The following is a 27,462-nucleotide window of genomic DNA, read 5'->3' as shown; positions in this document are numbered from 1 at the left end:
ATCCGCCTCCCACTCTCTCCCTATTTATTTCAAAACCCCCTTCCCCTCCCCCTTTTCTGATGAAGGGTCTAGGCCCGAAACGTCAGCCTCTCTGCTCCTATGATGCTGCTTGGCCTGCTGTGTTCATCCAGCCCTGCACCTTGTTGTCTCGGATTCTCCAGCATCTGCAGTTCCTACTATCCCCAATCTATAGCAGTTTCAATTGCATCATCTCTGCAGGCATGCATTCTTCTGCTCGATCTGTCTATTTCTATTCTTGCTATTATGTGGGGTGAGGAGTAATCTGGAGATTACTAACTTTGAGGTGCTGATTGCCAATTTTTTTCTTGCTTGCTAAAATCTGTCTGCATTCATCCCTCCAACTATGTAGTTGATATGAATATGAACTGCTGGCTGGTTGTTCACCCCCAGGTCTGCAAAGCTGCTGTATGTATTCTTAAATGTAGATTCTCATAATCAACAATGAATGGTTGAATCCTTATTTTCTCTCGTTTGAATCAGCTCTGTCAAGGTATTTACTCTTGTCCAGATATCCTTAATTACCTTGTCCACTTGGTGATTTAACTGTATCTCCAGTCACTTTGTTTCTTGAGCCTCCCGTTCTGTACTTTCATGCTCAGCACCTCTCTTATTGTTCCAATTTTTCTCTGAGGGGTGAAGTGTTTTTGGAATTCCCTTCCTCAAATGGCAGTGAATGCAGAATCTTTAAATATTTTTAAGGTGGTGGTTGATAATTACTTTCTCACATAATTACATAAGCCCTTCTGTGCTGTCTGTGCACTTGCCACTCTCTTCATAGTCCCACCTAACCCGCCCCACCTTCTCAACTTGCCTCTTAGATCTTCAATCGAGAATTCTTGGCAGCACAGTGTCATTAGAAGTGACCATCTCAATGCCACCATTTGGTGACACTATTCAGTCATTCTGCAACTCAGCACCATCCACCCACTTTCACTTTCCCATCCGCCATCTTGACAAATTAGTTACTGTTGCCTTGGTTAATATTTGCCAATCCAGTTACCTCGATGAAGGAGAAATTCATTGCTATCGATTATAGATTCATAGAGTCATACAGCATTGAAACAGGCCCTTCAGTCCAACCAGTCCATGCCGACTATAATCCCAAACTCAACTTGCCCCGTCTGCCTGCACTTGGCCTATATCTCTCCAAACATTTCTTATTTGGATAAGTACATGAATGTCTTTTAAACATTGTAACTGTACCTGCATCCACCACTTCCTCTGGAAGTTCATACCATGTACGAGCCAGTCTCTGTGTAAAAAATAAAGTTGCCTCTTGTGTCTTTTTTAAATCTTTCTCCTTTCACCTTAAAAATATGCCCCCTAGTCTTGAAATCTCCAGCCTTGGGGAAAAGACACCTGCTATTCACCTAATCTTTACCCCTCATGGTTTTATAAACCTCTATAAGATCACCCTTCAACCTCCTACACTCTAGTGAAATAAGTCCCAGCCTATCCCGTTTCTCCTATAACTCAAAGCATCCATTCACAACAACATCCTGGTGAAACTTTTCTGAACCCTCTCCAGATTAACAATGTGTTTCCTATAACTGGGTGACCAGAACTGGACAAGGTATTCCAGAAGAGGCCTCACCAACATCCTGTGCCACCTCAACATGTCATCCCAATTCCTTTACTCAAAGGTCTGAGCAATGAGGGCAAGTGTGCTAAATGCTTTCTGAACCATCCTGTCTGCATGTGATGCAAACTTCAAAGAATTATGCACATGAACCCTTGGCCCCTCTGTTCACATCTGTACTGCTGTGAATACTGTAACTTCCACCGTTGAAGTGTTTAGAACTATTTGGCAATTACCTGAGGCTGAACTATACAGTTTGTAGTGTAGTATTTGGTTAGAAATCTGCAGGTAATTAAAAAGCTGAGATAGTTTAAGTGCTCAGTTTTGAGAGTATTCATACAGGACGACTTCGCAACTCACAGAAAAGAACTGTGGAGAATCAGTTACATTAAATGCAAAATCGGAGTAAAGCAGTGGTGTCGGGAATAGGTTAAAACCCTACTTTGCAGGGTGTTTTAAGATTTATTTTGAACTGTGTTCCATATCTAGTAAGTCTTTTTGTTTTCATCTTTTGCGTAATAAACTTCTGTTCTGTTAAAGAAATGCAGCCTTATGTGAATACATTTCAGTGAATGACCACCAAGCGGTCAAACGTAAGTTTTAAAAAAAAAAATGAAGACAAGATTTCGTCCTAGGATCCAACTGAGTCTGTACTACCATCAGCTGGGATCAAGCGTTTCTTTTTGAGCGGACAGGTAGTGAGAAAGGTTCCAAGGAGAGCGAGACAGCACCCTGAAGGGAGAGCGATGGCCACGGTAATGTAGGAAGCAGGATTTCAGCATTGCTCAGTATGAATACGCTGAGTGTGATGTGAGGGAGAGGAATTCTATACACATTGTACAATTGTGATTATAGATGAGTGATTCAGTTGTAGCACCAGCTTGCATTGAATTGGGAGATGTCCAGTTCTGTAAGAACTGTAACCTTATGCCCTGCGTGCTACTTTCAGCCATCTGCATTCACGAACCGAGTGCAGGGCACTGGTGTGGTTGTGACTGGTGTGGGTCGGGGCGTAGTAAGTCAGAATCTTTTGCTACCTTGTCAAACAAACTGAGCAGAATGTGGTACTTTGAGAATGTTTTGCAACTGCCAGGAAATTGCCGCTCGGACTTACGAACAAGGAACAAGAGTCAGCCATTTGGCCCTTCAAGTCTGCTCCCTGCCATTCAGTAAGACCATGGCTGGTCTGATTTTAACTGCAACTCTACATTCCTGCATATCCCGGAGAATTTTTCATTTCCTCGGTCGTCGAGGATCCATCTACCTCTGCCTTATAAAATACTTAAAGATTCTGCATCCACTGCCTTTTGAGGAATGGAATTCCAAAGACACTCATCCCTCTGAGAGAAAACATGTTTCCTCATCTCTGCTTTAAATGGGTGCTCCCTTATTTTAAACTATGTCTCCGTGTTTCCAGATTCTCCCATATCCACCTGCTCAAGTTCCCTCAGGATCTTGTATGTTTCAGTTAAGTCATCTTGAACTCTTCTAAACTCCAGACAATACAGACCTAGCCTGTCTAGCCTTTCCTTATGAAGCAAAATGCTCATTCCTGGCCTTAATTTAACAAAACTTCTCTGAGCTGCTTCAAACACATTAACTTGTTCCTTAAGTGCAGTGACCAGTACTGTACACAGTACTCCAGATGCAGTCTCACCAATGCTCTATATAAATGAAGCATAACCTTCCTAATCTTGCATTCAGTTCCCCTCTCATCTGCGGCAGACAGGCTGACTGATGATTTGGAAACAGTGGAAGATTTGAGAAGGATAATGGGGAGGTTGAACTAGATGTTATCAGTGCAGATGTGCAAACTGATGCTGTGCTTCCAGATGTTGATGGCGAGTAACGTTTAGGTGGGGAAAGAGGTCAGGGACAGATCCTGTCCTGGGAGAACACCAGAGATAATGGTGCAGGAGTAGAAAGGGAAGCTGGTTGATAATTTAACAATGGTCAGAAAGGTCAGAACTGAACCAGGAATGTCCCACTGAGTTGGGCCGCAGCAGATGGGTGGTGGTGGAAGATGGTCTAGACAAAAGTGTCAATAGCTGCACATGGGTCTAGCAGGACTGGAGGGAGAATTTACCTCTTTGTCACCAGCACGTAGGTTGTCATTATTGACTTTGATAGCAGATATTTCAATAACGGAGCAAGGATGGAAATGTGAGCAGATGGGTTCAAATGCGGACTAGCTGGAAAGCTGGGCATGGATTTGAGAAATGACAACGCATTCAAGGCCTTTGAAAGGAAGGGGAGGTAGAGATGAATTGGAAATCTACCAAGATGGTAGAACCAGGAGTTAGTTTTATTTTGAATGGTGATAGCAGGTGATATGAGAAAGAGAGGAACTGTCAATATTGACTTAAAAAAAACTAAAAGATCACCATCTATAACATGAGTGACAACTCTGTTTGGTGTTTGACATTCTGTTCTGGTGCCTCCTAAGTGGCTGCCTAGATTCGAAGTGCAGTCCTTGCTGTTGGACCCTTAAAATGCATCAGTTTAAAATCTTATTAGCCTTTGTGTAACGGAGTGCAGGTATTTCATGAAATAATTATTAAGAAATGAATTTGAAGCATATGTAATACACCACTGCAGCAAAAACAGTATTGTGAGAAAATGAGGATTTCTTTCTGGCTTAAGGTTTGCAACATGGACCCACTTGTAATGTTTTTTTTTTATTTATTCATTTGTGCGATGTGGGTGTCGCTGGCTGGCCAGCATTTATTGCCTGTCCCTAATTGCCCTTGAGAAGGTGGTGGCGAACTGCCTTCTTGAACTGCTGCAGTCCCCCTGCTGTGGGTTGACCCACAATGCCCTTAGCAAGGGAACTCCAGGATTTTGACCCAGCAACAGTGAAAGAAATGGCAATGTATTTCCAAGTCAGGATGGTGAGTGGCTTGGAGGGGAACTTGAAGGTGGTGGTGTTCCTGTGTATCTGCTACCCTTGTCCTTCCACATGGAAGTGGCAGTGGATTTGGTTGTCTGAGGATCTTTGGTGAATTTGTGCAGTGCATGTTGTAGATAGTACACACTGCTGCTATTGAGCATCGATGGTGGAGGGAGCAGATGCTTGTGAATGTAGAGAGAGTGCTTGTATTTTTGCCATTCCAAGGAATTTAGATAGGGAACAGGAGTTGGTAAATATCTGATTGTGGGCTGGCTTGATGGACCAGTTGGTCTTTTCCCACCATTGCATTTCATTTGTACAGCCCTGTGGTTCTCAAATGGGCATGCACAGACTTCTGGAAGTCTGCAGGGATTTGAGTTTTTTAAGATGTTATCATTTAATAGGATGGCCATAAAGTTAAAGGGGGCCCTTCATCCAAGAGAAGCTTGAGAACAGCTGATGTATTAAATTCAGTTGTTTTGTTTCCATGCACATATTATGGAATTGTGGACTGCTTTGTTCTAGTTGTTGATGAGTGCATATTTCCAAGTCCAATTCGAGCTAAATTGTTTGGTTTTGACCTCCTAACCATACTGCTAATTGCTAAGTGAGCAAATATGTCGTCATTCAGCAAAGTTTAAAATAATGTTTTTGATTTCCTGCATAGTTGGAAAAACTTGCAGATGCTGGATTACAAGCAAAGAGTTCAGAAATATGTTTCTCTGCAAAACCTGTTCAGCTTGTAAGGCAAGCATTTAGTTCCAGTTGCTACTTGAAGATATATTTATAGAGTTTTTGGCCAACAAATCATTCAATAGTGATGGCTGTACTGAATTAAAATTTTAATATGAAAGTCTGTTTGTTTACACCTTTATTCTATGTTTCTAATCCAATTGTAAACCTGATAATGGATTTTCTTTTTTATTGTTCATGGAATGTGGGCATTGCTGCTTTTGTTGACTTATTGCCTGTCCCTAATTGCCACTGAGAACATGGAGGTGAGCTGCTGCAATTCTTAGCTTGTAGGGACACCCACACTACTGTTGGGGAGGGTGTTCCAGGATTTCAATCCAGTGACAATAAAGGAACAGCAATACAATTCCAAATCAAGATGGTGTGTAGCTTGCAGGGGAACTTCCAAGCGTGGCATCTGCTGCCCTTGTCCTTCTAAATGGCAGACATCATGGATTTGGGCTGATTAATTGTCTCTAGTGTTTTCCTTAACTGTCTTGATGCTTGGACCACTAAATCCTAGCAGCATATGTAGAGTATCATGCATGCACCAATGCAAGATAAAAGTCAATTTAGAGTGTTCTTATATTTTCTTGTTAGTAAGTGATCAACTAAAATATAACAGAAAGATTTAGGAATCATCAATTCTTTTTATCTGCAGTTTGTAGAAAGCTAGTCTTACATCGTGCAATACAATCTTAATTTCCTTGTAATATAATCACACAGGAATGAGGTGAATTGTGTAAAATTGCTTTCAACCAAACAGTCGTCAACAATATAGACACAATAGGTACTTTTTTAAAGATTGATTGATTTGATTTATTGTCACAAGTACAGTGAAAAGCTTTGTTTGCGAGCAGTACAGGCAGATCATAGTAATCAAGGACATACAGATCTTTGGGTGAAAAAAAATCTTGGACAGAGTAAGGCATGCAGTTACTCTGCACAGGACATACATGAGGCAAGATCAACATTATTTGAAGTTAGAGAGTCCATTCATCAGTCTAATAACGGCAGGGAAGAAACTGTTCTTGAACCTGCTGGGGCGTGTGTTCAAACTTTTGTATCTTCTGCCTGACGGAAGAGGTTGTAGGAGATCATTACTGGGGTGCAACGATATCTTTGATGATGTTGGCAGCCTTTCCACAGCCAGGAGATGTATAAATGGAGTCCGTGGATGGGAAATAGTCTGGCCTGTGCACACCACCCCCTGCAGTTTCTTACTGTCCTGGGCAGAGCAGTTGCCAGACCAGGCTGTTGTGCACCCGGACAGTATGCTTTCAATGGTGCATCTGTAAAAGTTGGTGAGGAAACTTATGGACATGTCAAATTTCCTGAGCCACCTGAGGAACAAGCGGTGTTATTGCACCTTCTTGGTCGTCCTGGGGAGTCCAGGACTGGTTATCGTTTATCGTCATTCCAAGGAATTTGACATCTTCCCCTCTTGACCTCCGCTCTGTTGATGCAGATGGGGAAGGGGGGTGTGTGTTCTCCTTTCTCTCTGAAGTCAATGATCAGTTCTTTAGTTTTGCCAACATTGAGAGAAAGTTTGTTATCATTGCACCATGTCACCAAGCTCTCTACCTCCTTTCTGTGTTCTCAATCATTTTTGTTTGATATCCATCCTCCCAAGGTTGTGTCATCAGCAAACTTATAGATGGCGCTCATGTGGAATTCCGCGACACAGTTGTAGGTGTACAGGGAGTACATTAGGGGGCTGAGGACGCATCCTTGGGGGGATCCTGTGTTGAGTGTTATTGTGGAGGGGGTGCAGTTCCCTATCCTCACTGATTGCAGTCTGTGGGTCAGAAAGCTGAGGATCCAATTACAGAGGGTGGAGCTGAGACCGAGGTCTCGGAGTTTTGAGATCAGTCTGGGGGGGATAATGGTGTTGAAGATGGAGAAGTAGATGATGAGCAGGAGTCTGATATAGGTGTCCTTGTGTCCAGATGTTCCAGTGATGAATGCAGGGCTAGGGATATGGCGTCCGCTATGGACCAGTTACGTTGGTAGGCAAATTGTAGAGGATAGAGGCAGGCTGGGAGACTGGAGTTGATGTGGGCCATGACCAGCCTCTTGAAACATTTCCATATGAAGGTCAGAGCCACTGGGCGGTAGTCATTAAGGCACGCTGCATGTGTTTTCTCAGGTACGGGGATGATGGTGGTCTTCTTGAAGCAGGCGGGGACTTTGGCTTGTAGGAGGGAGAGGGTGAAGGTGTCAGTGACTACCTCCACCGGCTGGTCTGCACAGGACCTAAGTGCATGGCCGGGTCTCCATCCAGCCTCGTCGTTTGTCTTGGGTTGACTCCCAGGGAGACCGATCTGACATCTGCAGCAGGGACATATGGAACAGGTGCATCCTGGCCTGTTGGGGGCAGATGACACCGCGCCACTGGCATTCTGTTCAACCTGAGCATAGAAAGCATTGAGTGCATCGGGGTGGGGTGTGTTTTTGTCTGCTACCCTGCCCTGCTTCATTGTGTATCCAGTTACGTTGTATAGGCCTTGTCACAGGTGGCAGGAGTCTATATGGTTGGTTTGGGTCAAGTGCAAATATGCACAAATTATACTTTGTCGCTGGGATAGTGAATTAGATGTGGCAATATTTAAATAATGAGTTGAATTTTCTGTAATTGTGCGGCAAGTCAGTTGGAATCTGAAGCTGAGGGGTTGACATTTTAGGTGGGACCCATTCTTTGAATTGCTGAGTCCCACTTGAAAGGCGAACTTGAATTTCTATTCAGAGATCAGGCTGGCGTGCTATGGATTTGCAGCATTTTGTCTACTGTTCTGCTTGAGAGTATCATGATTAATCTATTTCACAGTTACATAACATTTGCTTGGCTTTAATCCCCTGTGGCCTACTTAATAAAGGATGGATGCTTTAGGCATCTTCTCATAACACCAACTTCATGGGAGAACCTGCTCAATTGATGCATCTACAATACAACCTATCACAACCTGGATGATAAGTCCCTCAGGACTTTAAAAAAGTTGTAGGCAGTGTGTTGTACGACAGTAAAGTTGAATGCAAAATACATATATTACAAGAGTTCCTTTTCATCTTTACTGAACCTGCATGGAAAATGTCTTAAACTGGCTTAAGTTTTATTCAAAATACTTCAAAAAGCCTGATTACATCTAAATGATAAAGAGCTGCGTTCTCAACATTAAACTGGCAACACACATACTAAAATAGGAATGATACAGAGAACATCAGCGTGTCCCTTATGCAATGATGAAGCACGAATTCGTGAAGCATTAAAAAAATACTGAGTTATTTAAAAAGTCTGTGTCATGTGGTTCATAGGTGCCACCACAAATTGCTGTGTGTTTGTTGCCCTCAAGTAGTATTCTGCTTGTGGTGATGTTGGTAGGAGGAACAATGTTCTCCTGCACAGGAAAGCTTCCTACTCTCTTTTTGTTTTAACATGGATCTGAAAGGCATGTCAAACCCTGATTTTTTTTTAACAGGAGGTGTCAACTCTCATAGTGTAACAGTGTACTGAGGTATGCAACATATACTCAATCTGTAACAGGATTGAGGAAAGGTTAAGCAGTTTGGGTCCAGACTTGTTGGAGTTTGCAAGGATGAAAAATGATCTTAAAACAGTGAGAACGAAGCCCGTGGCATCAGGAATGGCTCAGTTGCACTGGTGAGGGGCTCTGGGAGAGAAGTACAAAGTGGGATAGCAGCTGTGATATGGGGATTCTATCATAAGGTAGACAGATGGATGTTTTTGCAGCCACAGATGGTCAAGGATATCACTGAGCAGCTGCAGGAGAATCTGAAGGGAGAGTGCGAACAGCTAGAGATCACGGTCCAGGTCAATACCATCGATATAGTTGAAAAGAGAGATGAAGTCCTGCATGGAGAGTATAAGGATTTAGGAAATAAATTAAATGGTAGAACCTCAAAAGTAGCAATCTCAGGATTAGTCTCAGTATGATGTGCCAGTGAGATCAGGAATAGGAGAATAGATCTCGAGAATGCTTAGCTGAAGGGATGGTATAGGAGGGAGGGATTTAGATTCTTGAGACATTGTGACTGATGTGGGGGAAGCTGGGGCAGAGTACGTCAGCAAAAATACTGCGGCAGAATAGGGGAGGTGATGTCCAAATGATATTATCACTGGACTGTTAATCCAGAGACCCAGGTAATGTTCTGAGGACCCAGGTTTGAATCCTACCATAGCAAATGGTGGAATTTGAATTCAATAAAATTCTGGAACTAAGAGTCTAATGATGACCATGAATCCATTGTTGGAAAAACCCATCTGTTTCACTCATGTCCTTGTTCGAACACTGTCATACAAAGGAAACTGCTACCCTTATCTGGGTCTGGCCTACACGTGACTTTCCAGACCCACAGCAATGTAGTTGACTCTTAGTGCTGTCTGGGTAATTAGGAATGGGTAATTAATGTTGACCTGGCCCATGACACTCTCATCTCATGAATGAATTTAAGAAATGATTAACGTGTACACAAGATAGCTTCTTCGACCAGTATATTGAGGAACAGGTCATCCTGGATTGGGTTTTGTGATTTGGTTAATTAATAGTCTTGTTGTGGGAGGTCCTTTAAGAAAAAGTAATCATAATACGAGAAAATTCTTCACTGGGATGGGAAGTGAAGTAGTCCAATCCAAAACAATGGTCGTATTTCTAAAAGGAAGCTACAAATGTATGAAAGGTGAGTTAGCTGCATTATACTTGATAACAACAGTGTGTGGTTTACAACACTTGAACATTCCTTTCGGGCAAAAGAATACAACTGGAAAAAGTAAGTCAGATACGGTTAAGAAGAAAAGAATTGTGGATTGTATTCGACCCAAAGAGGAGTCATATAAAGTTACTCAAAAAAATAGTAAGTCTGAATGCTGGGGGCAATTTAGAATTTAGCAAAGGAGGACCAAGAGGTTAATTCAAGAGGCGAAAAATAAACTACACAAATAAACTTGCAAGGAAAATGAGAGCTGCTGTAAGAACTTCAATAAGTATGTAAAAAGAAAATGATTAGTGCAAACAATGGATGGCACTGCTGTGGTTAGCATTGATGCCTCACAGCGCTGGTTCAATTCCACCCTCGGGCGACTGTCAGTGTGGAGTCTGCACGTTCTCCCCTTGTCTGTGTGGGTTTCCTCCGGGTATTTTTGTTTCATCCCACTGTCCAAAGATGTGCAGCTTGGATGGATTGGCTGTCCTAAATTGCCCATTGTGTCCAGGGATATGCAGGCTGGGTGGGTTACCCATGGAAATGCAGGGTCACAGGGTTAGGATAATTGGGTGAAATGCTATTCAGAGGGCCAATGTGGACTCGATGCGTAGAATAGCCTGCTTTCACACTGCAGGGATTCTATTATTCTAGGTAACAGTTACAGTTTGAAAATGGAGAATTAATAATAGAGAATAAAGAATTTGCAGAGCATTTAAACAATGGCTTTAATTCTGTCTTCACAGAAGAAAAGACAAATAATTTTCTTGGAAATGCCAGGGCGGTAAGGGCCTACTGGGGAGGAGGAATTGAAGGTGACCATAGTATTAATAAAACAACAGGGCTGGAGAAATTTATTTGATCTGAAAATTGATGCACATCTAAGGCCTGATAATCTAGATCCCAGGGCACTAAAGGAGGTGGCCATGTATATATTGGATGTAGCAGTTGTCATCTTACAAACTTCTCTCGAGTCTAGATCAGTCCCAACAGATTGGAGTGTAGCAAATGTAACCCCACCGTTTTTTTCCACAAAAATTACAGACCAGTTAGTCTAACATCAGTCGTAGGAAAAATGCTGGAACCTAGATATTTTCTATTAAACTTGTTCAGAGATGTTATTAAACTCATCTGGAACAACTGGGACTTTCCTAGGTTTCTTGGTGCAGAGGTAGGGACACTACCACAGTGCCTCAAGAGCTCAGTGATGGAATTTATTATGAAGGATATGATTGCTGGAAACTTATTAGGGTTCTGAGGAAAGGTCGCTGAACCCAAAACATTAACTCTGTGATTTTTCTCCACAGATGATGCCAGACCTGTTGAGCCCTTCCAGCAACTTATGTTTTTGTTTCTGATTTTCAGCATCTGCAGTTCTTTGGATCTTTACTTATTAGTACCAGTGGGATTACACAAAGTCAACATGGATTTGTGAAACGGAAGTAGCGCTTGACAAACTTACTCTTGTTTTTCAAGATTTTAACCGGTAGATTAGGGAAGGGAGAACTAGTGGATATGATGTGCTTGGATTTTTAGAGCACGCACACATACCAACAGGTTCAAGAACCGCTTCTCCCCTGCTGTTATTAGACTTCTGAATGGACCTCTGAAATTTTAAATTTAATGTTGTCTTTACTGTTTGTGCACCTTCTCTGCAGCTGTAACATTGTATTCCTCCCTCTGTTCTCTTACCCTAATGCGGTTTGTATGGTATGGTCTGCCTGTACGGCACACAACACAGAATTCTTCACTGTACCTAGGTACATGTGACTATAATAATTCAAATCAATTAAAAAAAAATCAATTCAGAGGTTAGTGTACAAATTCAAACCACCCAGGTCTGGTGATACTATATTGGAATGGATTGGGAATTGATTAGCAGACAGGAAACAGAACAAGAATAAATGTATTATTTTTGGAATGGAACACGCTGACAAATGGGGTACCACTGAGATCAATGCTTTGGGCTGTAGCTTTTCACAATGCATATCAACATTTTGGATGAGCAAATCAAATGTAAGAATTTGAATTTTACTCGTGGCACAGAACCAGGTGGGATTGTGAGTTGCAAAGAGGATGTGGGGAGGCTTGAGAGTGATTTAGATAAGTTGAGTGAGTGGGCAAATGCATGGCAGATGTGGCATAATGTGGATAATTGGGAAGTTATCCACTTCACTAGGAAAAGCAGAATGGCAGAGTGTTATTGAAATGGTGACAGATTGGGAAAGGTTGCAATTTAAAGAGATCTGGGTGCCCTTTACACCAGTCACTGAAAACAAGGATGTTAAAGCAGTTAAACAGGCAAATGACGTTTTGGCCTTCACTACAACAGCGTTTAAGTATAGCAGCAGGGAAGTTTTTTTTTCAGCTGTACGGGACCTTAAGTGAGACTAAATGACACCTAGGGCATTGAGTTTTAGCCTCCTTACCTAAAAAAAAACTACTTGCCATAGAGGAATGCAGCCAAGATTTGCCAGACTGATTCCCGGATGGCCAATATTCACTGGACATCTGAAGAATGAGACAGGATATCAAACATATAAAACTCAGAAAAGAGGGAACAGCCCAAAAAGAATGTTCAAGTAGAGACAGGGATGACGTTTCCTCTGGCTGGGTTGTCCACAATGGGGATGCGGTCACAGCTCTCAGGATACCCAGCAGGTCATTTCAGACTGAGATGAGACATTTCTTCTAGTCATAGGATCCCTACAACTTGGAAGCAGGCCATTCGGCCCATCAAGTCCACACTGACCCTCCGAAGAGCATCCCACCCAGACCCAGCCCACACCCCACCCCACCCCACCCCACCACATGTACCACGGCGAATCCACTCAGTCTACACACCCTGCACACTGGGCAATTTAGCATGACCAACCCACCTAACCTCCACATCTTTGGACTATGCGACAAAACCAGAGCAGCAGGAGGAAACCCATGCGGACACAAGGAGAATGTGCAAACTCCACGCAGACAGTCACCCGAGGTCAGATTTGAACCCGGGACCCTGGTGCTGTGAGGCAGCAGTGCTAACCACTGAGCCACTGTCACTTAAAGGGTGGTGAACCTATGTAATTCTTCGCTACAAAAGGCAGTGGAGGCAAAATCATTGAATACGTTTAAGAAAAAAATAAGTAGCTATCTAGATGCTAAGCCGTCGTGGGTATGGAGGGGAGATGGGAGTATAGTTTTGAGATAAAAAGTGAACTGCGATCATGTTGAATGGTGGAGAGTGCTTGATCCGCTGAGTGGCCTACTGCTCCTATTTTCAACGTTTCCTACGTCTTGATGATGGAGATAATATGGAATCAGAATCACCGAGGACATCAAAATTGTGAACAGTTTGGTTCAGCCTCTCAGTTGCTAGGGAAATGAATGGAGTCCGTGGTAAGGGAGCAGAGTTTGTGGCAGAGACTGAAGATTATGGTTACTGTTTTTGTCAGTATTTGATCAGAGCTAGTTTCTGATCATTCACTTCTCAATGCCACGCAGAGTGGCAATTCAGAGGCAGTGAAAGGTTATGAGATGAAATGAAACGTAAATTGTCCTGCTGTGCCTTGCCTATGCCTGGTTTGTTATTTGTTAAGTTATATTTAGCTCTGTATAACTGCATGCATAAGTAGTGAAGAGAATCCACAGACAGGAAAATATTTAACTGCAATTCCGGTTAACTTGCTCACGTGGAGGAGGAGGTCTGCTTTTAGCACTGAACTTTGACATGAGATTGGCCACTCCAGTGGCTCCTATAGCTTCAAATTGTATTCAATGCAATGTTGTAAGAGTTGGATTTTCTGTACAAGTTGGTAAGAATCCTGTGTTATTTCGTCCTTCAACTTGTGCATGATTTGGGCATAGTGAGTACTTTTTTTGTTCGACTTTTTTTTTGAGGAGCCAGAAAAGATTAGAAATGTAGTTTATTTTCCCTGTCTTTTCCAAAGGTAAATATGCACAATAATCTAGAATTACTTCTGGCACTCTTCAGTGCATTTCCATGTGTAGATCAGTCAGTTGTGTTTCTGCTGCTATCTGGTAAGTTACAGTTATTCTGACATTCTGGAACAATTGTCCTGACCTCCCGTTCATTATCATTGTCAGAAGTGGGGCTATTCGCTGATGATTGCACAATGTTCAGAATGATTTGTGCTGCTTAGATATAGAAGCAGTTGTCTCCATATGAAGCATGATTTGGGCAATATTTAGTCTTCATGTGCACAAGTCCCAGGCCAATGACCATCTGTAACAACAGAGAATCTGACCCCACTCCTCCTCTTCATATTCAATGGCATTATCATTTTGAATTCCATCTCATCAACACATTGGGGATTACCATTGAGCAGAAACTTAACTGGGCTAGCCAGGGTGGTGCAGTGGCTCAGTGGCTAGCACTGCTGCCTCGCAGCACTAGGGACCCAGATTCGGGTGGCTGTCTATGTGGAGTTTGCACGTTCTTCCTGTGTCTGCGTGAGTTTCCTCTGAGTGCTCCAGTTTCCTCCCACAGTCCAAAGCTGTGCAGGTTAGATGGATTGGCCGTGGGAAATGCAGAGTTATGGGGATAGGGGAGGGGAGTGTGTCTGGGATGGATGCTGTCATTGTGGACTGGATGGGCCAAAGAGCCTGCTTCCACACTGTAGGAGATTCCATAATGCTATAAATATTGAGGCTATATGAACAGATGAGAGGCTGGGAATTCTGACTCAATCACAGCCTGTCCACTATCTACAAGTTGGCAGTGTGATGGAATAGTGCCCACTTGTATGGATGTTTTGAGGCTGCAACAGCACGCAAGAAGGTCAACATAATCCACGCCATAGCAACAACTTAATCAGCACACCAATCACCATCTTGAATATAAGGAACTTCCTTCCCAACTAGACTGTATGTGTGTGTGTATATACTTACATTATTTGGACTACAGTGGTTCAGCAACATGGTGCATCACCACCATCTCGAGGGCATTTAGGGATGATCAACATCTGCTGGGCTTACCGCTGTTGTCCACATCCTCAAATAAATAATTTAAAAAGAAAATTAAAGTTGTTGTTTTGATCTAAGCATGGGGCATTGTCTAGGGATTGAGTAGACCTAGACAGGTATTTCTAGTAACTGAGCGATGCTTTAACATCAGGTTGTTGGGATTTTTGTTTTACAGCATCTAGACCAGTGTGAATTGTTGGCTAGCAATCCAGTTAATACAGTGATGCTGGAAAAGCTGTCTCGCTCAATAATCTGTGTCAGGAAAGCACATGGATTTAAGGTAATTGGCCAAAGCCCAGGGGAGGAGTGGGAGAAGTAATTTTTTTATGCTCTAAGTTTTCACAATCTGGAAGTCCTTGTCTAAAATGATTGTGGAAGAGATTAAATAGTATATTTCAAGAAGGAGCTGGATAAATATTTAAAGGGAAGAAGTCTGCAGGGCTGTGGGAAAAGAGAAGGGTAGGAAGATGAATTGGATCGCTCTTTTACAGAGTATGCACGGGTCTAGTGGGTGAAATGGGTGTTAATGTGAAATGCAAGTAACTTGTAATAATGACCAGCGTTTTATAAATAGAGATAACACCGTGTGGAGCTGGAGGAGCGCAGCAGGCCAGGCAGCATCAGAGGAGCAGGAAAGCTGATGTTTCGGGAGGGGACTCTTTTTTTTTTTTCTGAAGAATTTAATAAAGCTTGTTTTTATTATTCATTCATGGGATGTGGATGTCAATGGCTGTGCGTTTATCGCCTGACCCTTTCCTTGCCTTGATTTTCTGAAGAAGGGTCTCGACCCGAAACGTCAGCTTTCCTGCTCCTCCGATGCTGCCTGACCTGCTGTGTTCATCCAGCTCCACCCTGTGTTATCTCTATTTATAAAATGCTGGTCATTATTACAAGTTACTTGCATTTCACATTAACACCCATTTTGCCCACTAGACCTGTGCATGCTGTATTCATCCAGCTATACACCTTGTTGTCTCTTTTCTTGCCTTGTTTTGTTGAGCTGTCGTCTTGAGCTGCTGCAGTTCTTGGATACATCCAAAATGGTATGGGGATGGGAGTTCCAGCATTTTGACCCAGTGACATTAAAGGGACAGTGATATAGTTCTAGATCAGGATAGATTGTGACTGGGACGGGACCTTGCAGGTGGTAGTGTTCCCACATACCTGTGGCACTGATCCTAGACGGCGGAAGTTGCAGGATAGGAAAGCATTGTCAGTGGGGCTTTGGTGAGTTATTTGGTGATTAAATGTTTAAAGGACTACGTTAATTTGTCAGCAGTTATTTACCAGCAATATATCCTTTCCTGATGCAGAGGTAAAAAAATAAGATAAGATTAAAAAATGTGAAGCTTCATTGACAACTGAGAGCTTCATGAGTGCAACCAAAAGGAAATCTGTGTAATGTAAAAGTGGAGTGTGTATTTCTGGCTCCAACAAAATGCAATGGAATGTTTGTTAAATGCTAAAGGATTCAGGTTTTCTTTTATTGCCTATTGTACTGTCTAAAAACTTAGTGGTTCTTACAGACTCATAAAGAACTCCAAGCCATCTTCTATTTTTAGAAATATTTTTCAGTCTTTTGTCTTTTGATAAAGCCCAGAATAAGTACACACCTACATATCTTGTTGAATAAGTGCCTATTTCTGGCTTACAAAAATACATTTCATTTTAATCTGATCATTTGGTTTGGGTTTTTACTGGTGACTGGCATTGATTGCCCAGCCCTCGTTGACATTTAGCACCTAGTAGTGAGTGACCACCTTGAACTGCTGCGGTACATGTGGCGAAATGTTTAAAACTGTATTAACTCTTAAATAGTTGAGCTCATAGGTTATTGAAGAACCCATTTTAAGTACTTTGCACTCACAAAGTACAAAGAAAGACTACCATCATCAGAACATCATCTTATTGCAGTCTTCAATTATTTTATCCACAATAAACAGTCCCATTCCTGAAGGAACAAATTACTGCAGATTCTGGAATCTGTACAGAAAGCAAAGAAATGCTGGAGATCACAGCGGGTCCGGCAGCATCCATGGAAAGAGAGCAAGCTAACATTTCGAGTCTCGATAACTCTTTATGAGAGCTGACGTGAAGTGTGGAGAGGGCAGCATTTATGCAAGTGCTACTGGGGTGGGGGCAGGGAGTGTATTGCTGGGGAGAAAGGATGTTAATAGTTCAGAAGGAATGTAGTTTATTTGGAATGTTTGAATGTTGATGATATTGTGACGCAAGGACAATATTCCTGTGACTTTTGTTTGCCACATCAAATCCAAGTGCCTCAATAGTATAATTCCTTCTTCCATCGTTTAAAAAGTGAGAGCTGCTGCTATGGAACAACATAAACAAAAAACAGCTCATCATTATAATCGTAGCACTGTAGAATCCCTACAGTGTGGAAGCAGGCCATTTGGCCCATCGAGTTCACACCGACCCCTCCGAAGAGCATCCTACCCAGCCCCACTCCCCACACTATCCCTGTATCACTGCATTTCCCGTGAACACGTGTTATAACGCGTGTGTTTAGCTGAGGACCAGGCATAGACCATTCGTTCCCTTGAGTATGTTTGTCCATTAAGTTAGGTCTTGGTTGTCCTGTGCATAAGTACCATACACCTACATTTGTTCCATATCCCTTGATAATTGTATCAAGTGAAAGTATCTTATCAAATTCAGTCGTGAAAATTAAATTGAACCACCATTTGTGTTCTCTTAGTGGTAACCTGGAGCCCAGTAACCATGTATATTTTAAACTTATTCTTTCATGGGATGTGGAGATTGCTGACAATGTCTGCATTTGTTACCCCTCCCTAACTGCCCTGGAGCTGAGTGGTTTGCTAGGCCACTTCAGAGTCAACCACATTGCTGAAGCCACATGTAGGCCAGAGCAGGTAAAGCTGACAGATTACCTTTCCTAAAACAGATTAGTAAACCGGAGCAGTTTTTGCAACAATTGATGGTAGTTTCACGGTAACTGTTACCGAGACTGGTTTTCAATTCTTGGTTTGAGTTGAATTTAAAGTCTACCAGCTGCCATGGTGGGATTTGAACCCATGACCTCAGAACATCATACTGGGCTTCTGGATTATAAGTTCAGTAATATTAACAGTACACTGCCATCTCCCCAGAGAAGGCCAAATACTTCCTGATTTCAGTCCTCATTAGAGCAAACCCAATTTTAAAGTTATACCCCACTTCTTCAGTACTCCATTCCCCTGTATTCAGCTACTGCTGTATTCTCCACTCAAGATCTTCCTAATTTTCTTTAAATATCTTGGTTGTATCAACCTTTGTTCTTTGAAACTCAAGGTCATTCAAAAACAAAATTTATGCAACTTGTTCTCATGGTTTGATCCTTAAAGTCGTTCAAACCATTATGGTGCGGCCAATCTGCACCTTGTCCAAAGCCAGTATGGCTGTCTTGAGGTATTTTGTCTGAAGTAATCCTCCAAACTGGCTTTAACCACTGCTCTTAGAACTGAAGTGATACTTCCTTATTATAAATTCCAGTTCCTCTGATGTACAGTTGGTTCTGCTATAAAGCGATAGTTGCGGACGTGCGCAACATCACATTGTCGAAAATCGTGCTATTGGGGTTAGGGGCAGACCACCAACAAAAGCACTCAAAACAGCTCAAAAATCACTCGAAAGCCTAACACAAAGGATAGCACAATTTGAATAAGTGTTTAATTCATATTTCATAATGAAATAAACGTAAATTTAACACTTTACCTTGAAAAAAATGTCAAGATGACTTGATGGGGAAGGAGGTTGTAGTACGTCTCACAGAAAACACTTCGCGATAAAGCTAGCGAAACGATTACGTGATCCCGGCACGAAGACTCTTTCGGTGCTAACATCGTACGTATTCACGACAAAGCCTGTGAAACGATCATGTGATGTTGACTCATACTCCTCCGATTGCCAACACAAGTTCACATTTTAGAAATAGCGTTTCCCTGTTCGTCAATCACATTACAGCCAAGTCACGTTGTTGGAACACGTGTTATAGCAGAACCGACTGTAAAGGACAGCATCCCGTTACATTTTAAGATTGCTTTTTGTACTTGAGTATTAACTTTGGGTGATTAGTGTATGTTGGCTCTGGAATAATTTTCTTTTGGATGGCGCCTAGTCCTTCACCTTGAAGAAGTATTCTAATTTTTGCCTTTCTTTCAATCCAAGGTAAATTTAACTTGTACATTGCCACACTACTCTCTGTCTGTCTACTTATGTAGCCTGGTTGTGCCTCTTTGTGATTCCTTCTTTGCATTGATACAGCTTAGTGCACCTCCTAATTTAGCATGATCTGTAAGCTTCTGCATATAGCTCTCTGTTTCTTTGTCCAAACCATTTATATGTATATGTTGAGACCCTAGAACAGATCAAACACCACTTATTCCTGCTGATTAAGCAAATGAGCCCTTTATCACTAGTCTCTGTCTTCTACTTCCCAACTAATAGCTAACCCTTGTAACACCATTATCTATATTTTATATGCAGTTTTCTTTTGGCTAATAATTTCTTGTGTGGCACCCAATAAATTCCTACTGAAAGCCTGTGTAGACAACATCCATCGATTCTCCCTACCAACCATGCTAGTGATATCCTCCAAGAAAGTCAGTGAGATTAGACAAACACTATTTCCCTTTCTCAAATCTATGCTGAAACACTGATCAACTTCATACCTAAAAAAGTCCATAGTTACAGTGTGGTGGCTGACAGTACTGTGGAAAACAGTAGAGTGTAACGTTGAATTTATAGGTCTGCAATTACTCAGGTTTAAGAGCAAGGAAGTTATGCAGGAGCTGTGTATACTGTTGGTTAGATCACAGCTTGTGTTTTACGTGCAGTTCTGGAATCCACATTATATGCAGGAAGTAATAGCACTAGAGAGGGTTTAGAGGAGATTTACCAAGATACTGTCAATACAGTGTGGAGCTGGAGGAATACAGCAGGCCAGGCAGCAGCAGAGGAGCAGGAAAGTCAACGTTTCAGGTCAGGACCCTTCATCAGGCGTAGACAGGAAGGGACTTTTCCTCCTGGGTGGAAGAATAAATGACCATAGGGCATAGATTTAAGGCAAGGGGCAGGAGGTTTAGAGGGGATGTGAGGAATTATGTTTTCAGAGGCTGCTGGGAATCTGCGTGCACTGCCTATAAGGGTAATAGAGTCAGAAACCCTCAAAACTTTTAAGAAGTTTTCAAGAGGATTTGTAGCTTGAGTTGTGGTTGTAGACATGCTCGCCGAGCCAGTGGATTTGGTTGCAAATGTTTCATCACCCTGCTAGGTGACATCGTCCGCGCGGCTCTGGTGAAGCGTCGGTGTTCTGTTCTGCTTGTTAATTACATGTCTTCGTTTGCTGGGGTGGTTGGTATTGTTTCCGGTTTTGTTTCTCAGTGGTTTGTACATGGGGTCTAACTCAATGTGTTTGTTGATGGAGTTGCGTTTGAAATACCAGGCCTCCAGGAATTCCCTGGCATGTCTCTCTTTGGCTTGTGCGATTATCGATGTGTTGTCCCAGTCGAATTCGTGTGCCTCGTTGTTCGCATGTCGTGAGACAAATGAGAATTGGTCATGTCTCTTGGTGACTAGTTGGTGTTCAGTATCCATATAGTCACTTTTCACCTGGTTTGGCCTATGTAGTGTTTCTCACAGTCTTTGCATGGTATTTTGTATATAACTCCAGTTTTGCTGGTTTTGGGTATGGGATCCTTCATGTTCATCAGTAGCTGTTGTAGGGTGGTTGTCGATTTGTGGGCTACTCTGATACTAGGGGTCTGAGTAGTCTTGTGGTTATCTCTGATATGTCCTTGATGTATGGTAGGGTGATTAGTGAGTCTGGTTGTGTTGTGTCTTCCGGTTGTGGTCTATCTTGGAGGTAACACACGGATTGTGCTTTTCGGGTATCCATTTCTTTTGAAGACCCCGTATAAGCGTTCCTGTTCTGCTTTGCGTAGTTCTGGATCGCTGCAATGTACTACATAGTGTCCTGATGCAGCTCTGTTTGTAGGCATTGTTGTAGTTGCTGGTGTAATTGAGTATTTGGTCCGTATGTGTGGTCTTTCTGTATACACTAGTCTGGAGTTCCCAATTGTTTTTGTGTTCTACCATTATGTCCAGGAAGGGTAGTCTGCTGTTGTTCTCTTCTTCTTTTGTGAATTATTTGGCTAAGTGGAAATATAACCATTTACAGCTTAAAAAAAAGTGGGAATTATTAGATACAAGATAACTCAAATGAATATAAGATATTTCTCATTTTAGATAGCCTCATGCTTCTCAATCACAGACACAAAAACAAAGTTGCTGGAAAAGCTCAGCAGGTCTGGCAGCATCTGTGGAGGAGAAAACAGAGTTGACGTTTCGGGTCCGGTGACCCAGAACTGATGGTGGCTGGGAAAACGTCAGTTTATATGCAGAAAATAGGGAGGTGGGTGGGGTAGGGAGTAAACGATAAGATAGAGCCCAAAGAGAGAGAAAGACCGTTGGACAGACAAAGGAGTTGCTAACGAAACTCAGGCTTCTCAATTATGTGTAATTACTGTTGGGTAGACAACTATGAAAGAATGAAAAGAGCTCTAGCAGAGGGCTCTTGTGATACTTGTGTAGTATCCCTATCTCCACACCAGAGAACAGAGGTTCAAGTCTCACCTGTTTCAGAGGTGGCTGACAGGTTGATTGAAAAATATCTAAAAACTGGCAGAACTGCCAGCTCTTTACCAGATGGTATCTGACTCAGTGGTAGTAGTTTTGATTGAGAAAATTATGTTCAAATCTCACTTAAGGGGTTTCAGCACAGCTTCACTTCACTGCAGTACTGAGGTACCATAACATGTTAAATGTAGAACCGAGACCATCTATGTCTCTAGTGGAGAAAAGCGAATCCTGTGGCATTGTCTGAATATTATTATTTATTTATTATTAATTATTATTATTAATAATTGTTGTTATTTATTAATTATCTGGATGAATCAAGTGAGCAGGCAACCAAGGACACCAACAACATCAATAAGGACACGACCATGAAACTACTTCGTCTGTGTCTCACAACCCACTTCACCTTCAACAACAGCATACACAAACAAATCAACTGAACACCAATGGGATCCCTAACATCAGGACCGATTGCAGAAGTAGTAATGCAAAGGTTAGAGCGGACAGTGCTCCCCACTATACAACCCAGACTTTGGGTCCGATATGTATGTGACATGTCTACGACTTCATCCACAACTCGAGCTACAAATCTTCTCGAAAACTTGAAACACCTACGGGCACAACACCCTCAAACTGGCCTGTAGATGGGAAACAAATGCCAACTGATTGAGTGTGACCCGCAAACAACTATACTTCCTGCATGAATGCTTGAGAAAGCAGGTACTGCCACAAAGTTTAAGGTATAAATCATCGGTCAACAACCCACAAACACAGAGGATAGCTGAACAGAACGGCCGCGGAATGATAAGGGTTATGATCGATGATGCCCACAATCGCCTCCACAAATACGAGTGAGTAATTGCGCGCCAAAAATCTCTGTACTCCAACGCAACCGACGAGGAATGGACATCCACACTGGAACAAGCCATCAGCATTCAACAACAAAAGACCACAACAAAGAAAAGAATAGACCTTCAAGAAAAACTGTTCAAAATCACCCACATCAACGACATGGACAACACAGATTCATGGATTAAAAACATCTCAGACCGACCACTTATTGACACTGAGAAGACCGTCCTAGTACACAGACTGAATTATAACTACAGAGACGCCAAAAAACACTGACCTCCTGGCTGCGCTGGAATCAACGCTAAAGAACAATGCACTCAGGGAAGAAGTACAACAGACCATCGGACAGACGATAGTCCCAACACTGAGCGAAAAAGTTGAGTGGAACGCATTCAACACTGAAGAGAGTAAAGCCCTGGAAAGACTCAAGAAAGGCAGGAAAATTGGAGCCCAAAATATTGAGAAAGCTCATGCACTGCTAGCAGATATCAACAGGTGGCAATAGACCCGACATCACACTTAGGAAACCGGATTACAATGACCCTGAAGAAATTACACAACTCAGGAAACGTCAGCAAAACAGGCTACCAAAAAAATGAAGCCAGAGGGATCCAATACATCCCGATTCTATGGACTCCCCAAGGTACACAAACCGGGGGTCCCCCTCAGACCCATTATCTCACTGCCAGGTACACCAACATATAGACTAGCCAAAGAACTACAACAGAAATTGAAATACTTAGTGGACAACATTACACTCCATCCCCTCATCCCAAGAATTCCTCAATATCATCAAGGACACCAGGATAGAAGAGGATGAGATAATGATATCCTTCGACATAACAGCACTATTTACATCCATAAGCATCAACCCAGCCACAGAAACAATTGCCACATTGCTGAACGAATCAAGCTGGAAGTAATACCAACCAGCCCAGCAAACTGAGGCATATAAATAACAAGCGGGACAGAACACCGACGCTTCACCGGAGACGCACTGATGATGTTACCTAGTAGGATGACAAAACATTTGCAACCAAACCCACCGGCTTGGCAAGCAGGTCTACAACCTCATTTAAGAAGTATTTAGACAAACACTTGCGATGCCAAGGCATACAAGGCTCTGGGCTAAGTGCTGGAAAGTGGGATTAGAATAATTAGGTGATCATATTTAACTGACACAGACTTGATGCGCTGATGCCCATTTTTCTGTGCTGTGGACCTCCATGACTGTGACTCAAAGGCACAAATCCAGAATCTGGAAAACTTTGGAAAATTATGACAAATGCTGTTCAATTTTCTCATCTGCTGCAGGCTAATAACAGAAATAGAGACCATCAAATACGGGAGACTGTCTATCTTAAGTCCCGTTATTTTCACTATTGCCTCTTTAAACTTGCATTAAATCAACAAAACACTTCCCTTCATATCTTTGACTTTTTGCCCTGATGCTCTGCTGTGAAACAGATACCAAGTACTCACTTAACAATTTTGCCAGTTATTTGTTATCTGTTATAGTTTTACCAGCGTTTGTCTTTATTATCTGTTAATCATTCTCTGTTACCTTGTTCTCTTCTTCCTCCTCTATATGTGCAATAAAACTGTTAGCTTTGACATTTCTTACAAGTCTTTTTTTGCAAAATATTCTCTTTTTGCACCACTTATAATTTGTTTTGTATCCTTTTGCTCGCACAAGTGCACTGGTTTCTGGTTTAAATGCGATTGTGTAAGCTTTTTCTTTTGGCTTGACATTATCCCAAAGCTCATCTATTGAGCACAATTGCTTAACAACCCAAGTGGAACCTTTTACAGTTTTGGTTATGTATTCTCTCCAGTACTTCTGAGTTCTTCCCATTGTTTGAACGGTAACTGGCTAAACCTATAGTCAGATTTACTGTGATAAATTATTTCTTGTCCCTTTGAAGTTTGCTTTTATTAAAATTAAATCCTTGTTTTTTCCCTTTCAAGCTCAATATTAAATCTAATCATGTTGTGGCCCCTATTGGTAAAGTGCTGCCCGCTCAGTTAGACTGCTTAACTGATTCTGATTCATTCCTCATCAAGCCATGTTCCTTTGCAGCCCCCAAAACATTATAGGCTGTGAAATTGTGCACACTTGTGCCACAGAAGTTTTTAAGCTGTAAAGCTGTTGTATGAGATGCTCCTGCAAACTTCTAACAGGTGTGTTCTGACTGACAGCATGTAAAGTTAGCAAACTGTGGCATGAAACAGCCTCCCAGAGTGAGGCAGTGTGCGAATTTCTATTTTATGCCACCCCAGCCTCTGCTTGCACTATTTAAATGGATAACCACTCAAAATGTTGGTCAGAAGCTTTTGGCTTCCTCCTGGTGGTGTAGTTAGTTAGTGGTAGTAGTGGTCACCTTTTATCCCACAGGACCATTGGAGCTGCTCTCTCAATACAGAGAGACATCTGGTAGTGGGTTTAACTACCAGAGGGTGACCATGCCTCAGCTGAGGGGCGAGGTCACAATGGTGGGATCTCACGGCAACTTGGGCCAGAGTGGGTATTGAACCCACATCGTTGTCATTGCATTGCAAACCAGCTATCCAGCCAGCTGAGCTAATCGAAAGGTGTCATTGGGGGCAATCAATGTGAGTGATCATAATTCTATTAGTTTTAACATAGTTATGGAAAAGGATACAACTGATCAAAAAGTTAAAGTCCTAAATTGGAGTAAGGCCAATTTTGATGGTACGAGACAGGAACCTTCAAAAGTTGATTGGAGGAGGCTATTTGCAGGTAAAGATTGGGAAATGGGAGGCCTTTGAAAATGAGAATACGAGAGGTCAGAGACAGTATGTTACTGTTAGTGTGAAGGGTAAGGCTGATAGGCACAGGGAATGCTGGATGATGAGAGAAATTGAGGCTCTGGACAAGAAAAAGAAGATGACATATGTCAAGTATAGACAGCTGGGATCAAGTGAATCGCTAGAGGAGTATATGGGCAGTAGGAGTATGCTTAAGAGGGAAATCAGAAAGGCAAAAAGTGGACATGAAATAGCTTTGGCAAATAGAGTTCAGGAGAACCCAAAGAGATCCCATGAATACATTAGGGGCAAAAGAGTAACTGGAGAGAGAATAGGGCCCCTCAAAGATCAACGAGGCCGTCTGTGTGTGGAACCACAGGAGACGGGTGAGATACTAAAGGAGTATTTCACGTCAGTATTTACTGTGGAGAAGGACGTGGAAGCTAGGGAACTTGGGGAAATAAATCGTGATGTCTTGAAAAGAGTTATTGTTAAAGAAGAGGAAGTGCTGGAGGTTTGAAAATGCATAAAGGTAGACAAATCCCTGGAACCTGATCAGGTGATTCCCAGAATTTTGTGGGAAAATAGTAAAGTGATTGCTACGCCCTTTGCTGAGACATTTGTATCATCGACAGTCACGGGTGAGATGCCGGAAGCCTCGAGGTTGGATAATGTGGTGCCATTACTTAAAAAAGGTGATAAGGAAAAACCAGGGATCTGTAGACCGGTGAGCCTGATGTCAGAGGTGGGTAAATTGTTGGAGGGGATCCTGAAGGACAGGACTTGCATGAATTTGGAAAGGCAAGGACTGATTAGGGATAGTCAACATGACTTTGTGCATGGAAATCGTGTCTCACTAATTTGTTTGAATTTTTTGAAGAGGTGACGAAGAAGATTGATGAAGGCAAAGCAGCAGGCATTGTCTATATGGACTTCAACAAAGTGTTCAACACGATTCTGCATGGTATGAGGCTGGAAAAGCACAGCAGGTCAGGCAGCATCCGAGGAGCAGAATGTCGACATTCCTCGAATGCTGTCTGACCTGCTGTGCTTTTCCAGCCTCACACCTGTAGACTCTGGCTTCCAGCATCTGCATTCCTTATTATCTCCAAGATTCTGCATGGGAGACTAGTTAGTGAGGTTAGATGACATGGGATCCAGAGAGGGCTAGCCAATTGGATACAAAGTTAGCTTGAAGGTCTTTGGGAACACTTTTGACTCCAGCTCAGCCAGGAACAGTGTGCAAGCTGGCTTCGTTTCACTGTGGCAGTGACAGAGCTGTAACATCTTGTTTGTCTTGATCTGCAAGGCTCTCGGCAGGTCAAGAAGGCACAGTCAGTGTCATAGTTACTGGGCCAATGGATTCTTTTAGGCAGGAGCAAGCAACATTCTCGATACTTCGTCCATCCAGGACCTCTCTCACCTTCCTTGGAATTGTGATGAGTACTGGAGGATGGGCTGAATAGTTCTGAGGAAGGGGCACTTGACCCGAAATGTTAACTCTGATTTCTCTCCACAGATGCTGCCAGACGCGCTGAGCTTTCCCAGCAATTCCTGCTTTTGTTTCTGGTTTACAGCGTCCGCAGTCCTTTTGGTTTTTATTGGGCTGAATAGTCTTCCTGTCCACTGGAGAGAAGTGGAAGAGAGTATGTGGCCTTTCCAGGCTGACGCGCTTCCCTTTGGTATCGTCACAGTGTGAATGCACAGTACGTGGCTCTGGAGGCAGCACATCATAACCTAGGACATGTTTTGTAACCACAAGGCTGGAGTTTATTCATGCCCAGTTGGTGTACCTTCATGCCTAGAAGATTCTTTCAGTGAGCATTTGCTGTTCCGACAGTAACCATAACCATTTAGCCCATGGCAGCCAGCTGCAACCACAATCCTGATGTCAATAAGAGGATAATGGTAAACTGGGAGTGTGATTGCTGTTATCATGGAAGAAGGCATCAGCTTGGTGCTCCGCTCTTTCAGTTGACATCACGGAAGCAGTTGGAGTATGCTTAAGAGGGAAATCAGGAAGGCAAAAAGGAGACACGAAATAGCTTTGGCAAATAGAGTTCAGGAGAATCCAAAGAGATTCTATGAGTACATTAAGGGCAAAAGAGTAACTGGGGAGAGAATAGGGCCCCTCAAAGATCAACGAGGCCGTCTGTGTGTGGAACCACAGGAGACGGGTGAGATACTAAAGGAGTATTTCATGTCTGTACTTACTGTGGAGAAGGACGTGGAAGCTAGGGAACTTGGGGAAATAAATAGTGATGTCTTGAAAACAGTG

The 27,462-nt window shown here is 42.5% G+C and overlaps 1 protein-coding gene and 1 pseudogene across 1 annotated transcript in view; both read left to right on the top strand.

Annotated features, from left to right (window-relative positions):
- LOC109918150 (uncharacterized protein C1orf21) overlaps nt 1–27,462 on the top strand; it is a 184,685-nt gene that overhangs the window by 72,325 nt on the left and 84,898 nt on the right. The window lies entirely within an intron of this gene.
- Nucleotides 8,383–8,497, top strand: LOC125484304 (annotated as a pseudogene).

This window comes from Rhincodon typus, chromosome 10, assembly GCF_021869965.1.
Source record: "Rhincodon typus isolate 14 chromosome 10, sRhiTyp1.1, whole genome shotgun sequence".
NCBI lineage: Eukaryota > Metazoa > Chordata > Chondrichthyes > Orectolobiformes > Rhincodontidae > Rhincodon > Rhincodon typus.
The sequence above is the reverse complement of the archived record's forward strand: the minus strand, read 5'-3'. Positions and strand labels throughout refer to the sequence as shown.